Here is an 8,901-nt window from a genome sequence, read left to right on the forward strand (position 1 = left end):
TAAACGTCTTTTAAAGACCTCCAGGGATGGCGACTCAACCACTTCCCTGGGCAGCCCATTCCAATGCCTAACAACCCTTTCAGTAAAGAAGTTTTTCCTAATATCCAACCCAAACCTCCCCTGGCACAACTTTAGCCCATTCCCCCTCGTCCTGTCACCAGGACCGTGGGAGAATAGACCAACCCCCACCTCGCTACAGCCTCCTTTAAGGTACCTGTAGAGAGCGATAAGGTCACCCCTGAGCCTCCTCTTCTCCAGGCTGAACGATCCCAGCTCCCTCAGCCGCTCCTCGTAAGACTTGTTCTTTCTGCCATCCCTTCTTCTTCATGTGGTGGCATCAGCAGGCTGCCACCGCTAAGTTTCTGCTGTGTGAGTTAGCGCCAGAGTTCGAGCTTTCCTTCCACAATTGTTGTGTACTGGAAGGTTAATGCTACAAAACTCAGCTACAAAATTGTTATGTACTGGGGAGTTAATGCTCTAAAACTCGGCAACGGATGATGCATAGGAATTTCAGAAAATATGGAAATGAACTCAAAAATTCACAAGTTACAAAGACGAGAAAATTAGGAGGGGGTGAATCCGCATTCAGTGAAGATAAGACACTTGTTAGCATTTCATTATGACTTTCCTCTTCTGGAGGGCTTACAGACATAAGACACCCTTGTTAGTATAGCTGCATGCTTCAGAAAAAACAGAAATTGCAAAATGCAGCTATTTTGGTGCTGGCATTTTCCTCTCTCACTCTCTATTTAGGGGGCTCATTTGCCTGTATTAATGCTAGCAGCTTTAGGGCTGGGCCAGCACATCCAGCTGCACTTTCAAGGCTCAGACCGAGGGTAAAAACCCTTCCTAGGTTCCTGAGCTTATTTTCGGGTCTCACAGCTCAGCATTTTTGCTGATTTAAAACAGGTCCCCAGGTGAATACTGCCAGGTGGCTGGCTGCCACGCCACACTATGGCCCAGGTCCCGTAGGGATCCTGCAGCACCTGAGGTGGCTTCTCAGTGGAAAGCACCTTTTGGGATGCTCCTCACCAAGGTCCTGCTCCAGAGGGGGATTTAGTGGCTGCTGCGAGCTCAGCCAGCAGCTCCCAAGCCCCAGTCTGGAGTTGTGAACCCCAAACCACGAGGTTACCTTTCCATCCCTCCTCATGGCTTCAGCACATCCCCCTCAAGAAGGTGTGGGGAGCCCTTTAGGATCCCCTGGGTACAGGTTGGGTCATCCCACATGTCCCATCCTGGGGCAGCCTCCAGGCACCAAAGAGTGGGGTGAAGAGAGGAGGCACCTTCTCCTCTCACATAAACTCTACAGTTGTATATACGAGATTTATATAATCAATATAAATTTTCTTTATACCTATGCATTGTAAATGTAAGATGTGTTTATCACAGATTGGATGAGGTTGGAAGGAACCTCTGGAGGTCATCTCCAACCTCCTGCTCGAGCAGGGCCACCTAGAACAGGTTGCCCAGGACCACACCTTTTATATTATATTTTATATTTTACGTTACATTTTATATTTTACACACCCAGCAGCTCTGAGACCCCACAACAACAACACATGTCCATGCTGTGCATTCCTCTCACTGTGGTGGAATGGGTTCGGCCGTGTGAAGCACCCAGCTGTGAAGCGCAGCACGCAGAAAGGCACAACGAGACCCAGCTCCTGTCGGTTCAACCTGCCCCGGGGAAAGCTCCGAATTCCTCCTGGAAACCTGATTTGGAGGTTTCAATAGGAGCATTGAAGAGGATTTGTGGAAGATGATGGGGCCAGACAGAAAAAGGGTGAGGGAGGCCCCGGCAGCAGTTTTCAGCACACCAGGGCTCGGGCAGGGATGGGATTTCTGATGGATGCAACTCATCGGCAGGAGGGTGCTGCAAGCATGGAGGCACCATGGGAGAAAGGAGGAGATGCTGGGTTGAAGGACGTGCAGGGTTTTGAGTCTACCTTTCACCCCCAGAACTGAAGAGGCTGCTCCCCATGACATTTGGGAAGCCAGATTCTCGAACAGGTTTGTTCATAAGTTATTTCTTACCTGACTTCGAAGCTGGATGATGATTTCAGGACAGGAGGTAACTGCGTTGAAGTCCCCGTGTCCACCCCATCCTCTGGCCAGCAACGGCCGTGCTCTCAGCAGGAAAAGCTGATGGGGCCGAGCATCCCCTCCGCTGCCCACATCCACGGGAGAGAGCCCTTGGCTGCCCGGCTGGTGCTGGTCCCGCTCCTGCGAGGTTTCCGTCCGTCTGATGGAAATTTGTCCATGCAGAGCTGCTCAGGAGGGCTTTGCCATGCTAGCAGGGAGCAAACAGTTGTTTCCCCTGCCAGCGAGTTCTCGGATGCCCACATATCCCCGTGCCTTCCCCTAAAACAACCTTTTGCAAAGAAGCTGAAGCGGTGCTATGCAATTACCAGAGACGGCTTCTCTCGTGTAGCTAACCTGAGAGAAAAGAGCCAGATGAAGTCATGCATCGCTAACGCGCTCCCGCTTAGTCACCGGGGAGGGCAATGAGCGCGGCAGACTTATTCGGGATAAAACCAGCATCGGGTACAGCGGGATTATGAAACAATGGGGACTGATGGAGAGCCGCGCAGAGCAGAAGCCTCCCTGAATGGGCGTTTGAATGAGCCCTAATGATAATCGCTGCCTGCACGGCCCCGCAGCTCGCTTCAATGCCGTGCCCGCACGTGCCAATCGCCCCGCTTAAAGAGAGCGCTCCCATCCGCACGGCAATATTTTCTGTTACTTTTGGCTATTTACTCTGCTCTTCAAGCCGCTTGCTGCCTACGAAGGCAGCTGCTGCTGGAGTTCTGCATTTACACCTTGCCTGGCATCTGCAGCCGGGCTTCTGGCTGTCGCTGCCCGACTTCCACCCCGTCTCTCCCGCTGGTTCTGCCCCGCTGCACTTCCCCGTGGTTAAACCATCAGTGCTGCAAGTTTTGTCATGCCCTTGATGTCCAGAAAGGAGCGGGGAGCTCAATCCCAGCTGCTTTTGTGCAGGGTAGCTCCTAGGTGTGAATTAGCATCTGCAAGGCTGTATTCCCTCCGAGGTGGCCCTCATTGCCATCCGATGGTGCGTGTGCCCTCTCCCCTGGACTCTGTGTTGCAGAGGGCTTTAGAAAGGTTTTTGTGGGGCTCATCTAAAAAAGATGCTGTGAAGGTCACTCTCTCCCAAAACAATATATTCCCCAGAACACTAGGTACTCATGCTTATCACTTGGTGTGGGTATTTCACATCCCACCAAAGCCTGCCGATGTCAGTTCCACTGCCACACTCTGAGATATTGACGAAGTGGTTACAAAGATTAGAAAAATTCATTAGAATATAGTGGAAAAAAAAACAGGCATCCTTCTTGCAAATGCAAATAGCATTGCTAGCAGCTATTTTGCCAGGTCTCAGGACCTACCTGAAAGCAGACAGGCTTGCTATTTGTTTCCTGCAAATCAGTGGAGAAAGACTATTCCCTTTCCTGGACCCAGAAATCATTACCACGGTGAACTCCCCCCTGAGCGACTCTTCCTTGCTGCTGGACTAAAAATGCTCGACAAAGGTGAACTCTGTTATCCTGTGCAGCCTCAGCAGTCATACTGTACTGAAAGAAAAAACAAAACAAGACAAAACAAGGTTTTGGTTGCAAGTTTGACCAGCTTTCAGCTAGAACTTGTGAATGTCTTTAAAAGGATGTGATTGCACCCACATTCGAGTTCCTCTATTTTGCCTTCTTTTTGTTTTGTTTTCACTTGTGCACTGAAAAACAGAGGATGTTTGTCAGTGTGGGAGAAATGTTTCTACACGGCTTAAGGACAGACGGATGCAGTAGGTGTCCTGCTGCAGTCACGGTACAATCCTGCTTGCCCCCACTCCTTTTAGACATGAAAGATGTGGCCGTATCGCTGCACTGCCTGGAGCCGGAGGTAGGGACATTTTACTTTCTGAAAAGACTGAAAAGGAAAAAAAAAAAAAAAAAGAAAAACTCTTCAGTTGTAGGACCTTGCTCAAAATGCATTAGAAGAGGAATTACCTAAACTAACAAAAGCTCTCTGACACGGACAGGCAGCCTAGAATTATCCTGAACCGCGCGGCTCAGCAAATGGCTCTGGGATTGTGCAGCTTCTCCTCTCAGGCACTGCAGCCCTGTCTGAACGCAGAAGTTATTTCCTTTCTGTTCCTCTCGGGCTGTTCGATTCCCGTGCCTCCTTCTCTCCTCTCCAAGCGTGGAAGCAGATATTCTGGCCAAAAGGCGTTAGCAGTGTAATTTATGTCCATCAAAAAGAGGGAAATAAGCTATTATGCCAATGCACCTGTGCACACCACCCTGATTTACACCACAGCGTGTGTTTTGGAGGAAAACTCCATGCCTCTCCCAATCCCTTGAGTCTTCCCAGAAATCTTGAGCCTCCTGCACACATGCTACATGCCCTCCTCACCTGTTTTCCAGAAGTGGGGATCAAAACCTCAATTTACTGTGCCACACCAAGTAGCTTTTTTCCAAATACTCCCTTGGGAACGGGTCACAGACTGAGTTAATTCTTCCAGAAAGCTGCACGGGTCACAAGCTGACCGCTGCTGCTTTGGGGTGGAAATGTGGTGATGCCTCCTGTATGTTGCCTGCACTATATAAGTATTTGTACGCTGGCTCTGCACTTGTAATTTTTGGCCAGCAAATGGGTAACGAGGCTCTTCTTCACCTGGCAGAGACTCAGGCCACCTACCCGCAGGACAATCTGTTGACCACCAGGCTCCTGGCTGCTCCTGGATGGAAATGCTCTCCCTTCTCCTCAGCTTCAGTTTGGAAGCTTCAAAATCCCTGGATAAAGAGGAACGTGGCTCTGTGCTCCTGAGAGTACTGTTCTTGTCTGGGGGTGACTTTGGTGTCGCAGGTTTCATGCTGAGAATTGTTTTGTGATTTACACTACATCCGTGTTGGATAATCACCGGGGTATTCTGCAGGATATAGCACGCCAAGCTGAGCAGACTTCTGGCTTCACCTAACGTGGACATTTTATTATTAAAGTGTCTTCTTCATGGCGTTTGAAAGAACACGGGACAGCTACTGGTAGTTAAAAGAAGGCTTAGAGCAATTCCAGATGCCCTGAGCCACCCTCAGGCATCGTGTCCCAAGGGAGAGCCACCGGTGCTCTGGGGGAGAGGTACAGGAGTGACTTGGACAAGCGTGTGCCAAATCCTGCCCTGCTGGCAATCCGATACGAGGGCTTGGTTTTGCATGATTTATGTGCTGCCATCAAGGTGAACAAGCCAATGAGTGTGTTTGAAATTCTGTGCACCATTCAACACTGCTAGGAGCAGCAGCCTGGGGAAGGGGGAAGGACCAAGCAGCGCCTCATGGCACCGTCCGAGCCCCTTACGCAACGAACACCGTTCTGCGATGCGTTTTAGGCTGCTTGCAAATTAACAGCAGTTGGAGCAGCTGTGCTGGGACATCGGGACTTCTCAGAGGATAGAGACCAGGACCAGGTGAAAGCAGCGTGACAAAGGAAGGCATCGAGCTATCTAGAGAAACACATTGGCTGTAGTTTCTGGAGCGCATGGGCACAAAGAAGTGGAACCTGGCTGCAGGCCAGCGCGACTTGCGACTCCGCACGAGGACGAGATCACGCAGACCACGAGAGGAACTGGGCAGCCAGCAGGGCAGCATAACTCGCCCTAGTGCAAAACGTCTCCAGGCTCTGGGGAGTCAAAGTCACCCAGTAATTTGCCAATCAGGCTAACGAGAGCAGCTGCAGATCCTTTCACGTCAACACAACAGGGCTTGCACTGGTATAAATCATGTGTGTCGCTACGTCTAGAGGCAGGAAAATAAGGAAGGAAGAGAAACAAAGGGCAGAAACAGAGATGGCCCTAAAAGGGAACTTACTTTCTTACAGAGCAATCCTGAAGGCAACAGCAAGGCACTAAACAATACAGCACGGCTGGGTATTTCATTGCTGCGCTAGGTCGGGGTCTGCCTTCCCCCACAGCCCTGCGCTGGGACAGATACAGAACTGGACAGACTGGGGGGATCTGTCCTTTTCCCCAGGGTGAATCTGAAATCCACGTCTCTTTGGGTGAAGATGAAGAGTGAGAGAAAAGAAATACCTTGATTCCCATCCTACAGAGAAGGGACAGCAGCGGCACTAAGGTGACCTGCACAACGGGACAGCTTTATCGGTATGGGCAGAGCAGCGTGCTGGCCTCTAAAGCTCGCCTGGTAAGGACAGAGCTATTTCTGTAACACCGGATTAATTTATTTATTTCAGCAGAGTGACACCCTCCTGAGGGCAGCGAGCAGCTACAAGCAGTGCTTCTGACAGTTCGAGACTCACCAGCCCAGAGCTCCTTCCCACCCGCAGGGCTGCGCTAGCTGGGGATGCCAGCCCACTCATGCGGCCCTGCGAGGAAAAGCTTCAGGAATACGTGGGGCTACACCGGCAAAAACGTCCATCCATCCATCGCTGCTGCTCGTGCTGGCCGAGGAAGTGATTCACGTAGCATCAGCGGAGCTCTTGTGCTGCACGACACGCATCTCCCGCAGGGGCTTTAGCTGGCAGGATTATGTCGACCTTCGCTTTTTGAATAGGGACAAAGTTTCCCAGAATTTAGGAACCGACAACATGCGACAAAAAAAAATGGCTGTCTTATTACTTGTGGGGAAAATGGGCCTTCAGAGCAGATAGAAAAGAAGATAAATTAGATGAGAAGCCAAGAAAAATCAGCCCAATCCTCTCCTAAAGCAATCTGTGGCAAAACAGAGACTCGAAGATTATTAGACGGCCCTCCCTTCACCATCACATCTGAAGGTGTGTTCACACCCCCTACTCCGTGAGCCTGATTTAGGAGTTCTAACTACTACATTCAAATGAGAGTGATTCAGACTGCTCCGACTCGATTTCTCAGACAATGGAGAGAGGGAGTTGTGACAGGCGTTAGCATACAAGCAGCCTGAACACGGCCCCAGCTGCCTCACGCTCCCCAGGTTTGTTCTCCTGACATCCTGCTGGAGGAGGAGGCACTATTCCCATCCGACAGACAGGAGATGACTTTGTCCAGAGCATGCTACCATGAAACAAGCCACTTCCACCAGCTTATCTCTATCGTGCCAGAGTTTACTTTGGCTGAAGACTGCATTTTTCCAAGACAAAATCCTCACCAATCTACTGAAATCGTTATTCAGTGTAGTACCTTTTTACTTATGAAAAGGTCATAAGCCATCTTATACTGAGTACAGATATTTTAAGGCAGAGTGGAGTTTAGATTTCTCAACAATGGGGATTTTAACATGCACTGCTTGCCAATGAAATGAGCACATCCAAGAAAAATGACTCAAGTCTTCATGTTTCTTGAAGCTAGGGACTGTCTTGTCTCTTAAATTTGCCACTTTTTTCCATGGATGTGACTTGGCTTCTATTTTTGCTCTCCTTGTATTATCTTGAATCAGATTGCATGCACAAGGCAAACTAAATACATAAAGATTTTTTTTTTCTTGACAGGTTCTGGAAGTAGGGAGAAGTGGTATTAAGTTTATTTGTGCACATCTCTTCACACTGAATATCTTCCATTTTAGCAGATGTCTCCTCACAAGAACATTTTTTTTCGATCTCATTTAATCCCCAGCCCACCTCTTGACTACAGCAAAGGAAATTCCAGTGCCTAAGCTATTCCTCTTCCCCAGAAGTGTCAGACGTTTGTTCCCTGTGGGGAGATAAAGAGCTCTTCTGCTGACTCATCTGGGCAGCCAGATCAGGTAGGCTTCCTTGGGTCCAACACAGGGCTAGAAAAGGGTCTAAGAAAAGCTAAAATGTCTGGATGGAAAAGAAAAAGGAAAAAAAAAAAAAAGCTCTCAAACAAGCCAGCTCAGGAAGGAACTGGTCCTACCAACTGTTTGTTCTTGCAAATACTCTATTTGTAAACATCCACCATCCAAGCAACCAAGATTTCTGCCACTGTACATCCGAGAGCTCTCCCGAACCCCTTCAGTTTTTGTGTGGAAATCCAGATCTAAGACGTCAATAACTTGAAAAGCACTTTATTTGGGAATTAGGGACAAAACAGTGAAAGGATCATTTGGCACTGAGATTTGTTCAAAATCTTTAGCAGCAGTCCTGCAAATACTGTATAGTTTTGGACATATTTACACAACCAGGTCCCTCACTACAGCAAGAGGTGATAGTTAACCCAATTTCCAAAGCCTTCCAAAATGTCGTAGCTCAGAGGAGCCTTAGCCGTGGACCTTAAATCCTGGAGTGACAAAGACACATAGGCACCCATTTCACTGATTCACCTTGGGAAACCTTATCTCAGCCACGAGCCTGAGCAGTTTTCAGTATGCAAATCAACATCGGCACAACACAAACTGGTAACAGAGCTGAGCGAGTACTGCAAAAGTAATCAACGAGCTCACTCATATGTGGTTAAGGCGTTCTTGTTAATGACTAGGAGTCTATTCCTTTTATTTTTGCATACCTCTATATGCATGGCCTTCCATTCCCAAGAAAGCCTGCAGAAAGAAAAAAAAACAAAAACACAGCATGAATACTCCTAGAAGTCTGTTTTCACATGAACGTTTGCACCTGCATGGATGTACAGCCACCTCCGAGCGCCCTTGGTAGGCCTGGGAGCAGAAAAGCTCTCCGTGAGATTTCAGAGACCCAACGCACATCACAAAGCTTCTCTCAGCAGTGCGTATGTTGCGGTATCCTGACATGACTCTTTTGTCTAAGCGTGCACAAGCTTAGTAAAAAACACTCCCCCACACCTCATTTATGTCTATTTACCACAGAATTAGGGGTTATACTAACCAAATGAATTACTCATTGCAAAGAGCTTTTTTTTTTTTTTCTTTTTTTTTCAGATCCAGTATTACCCAATACAATCTGACATGTCACTTTTGAACTCTCCCCTTTTCA

The sequence above is a fragment of the Cygnus olor genome, chromosome 1, assembly GCF_009769625.2.
Source record: "Cygnus olor isolate bCygOlo1 chromosome 1, bCygOlo1.pri.v2, whole genome shotgun sequence".
NCBI lineage: Eukaryota > Metazoa > Chordata > Aves > Anseriformes > Anatidae > Cygnus > Cygnus olor.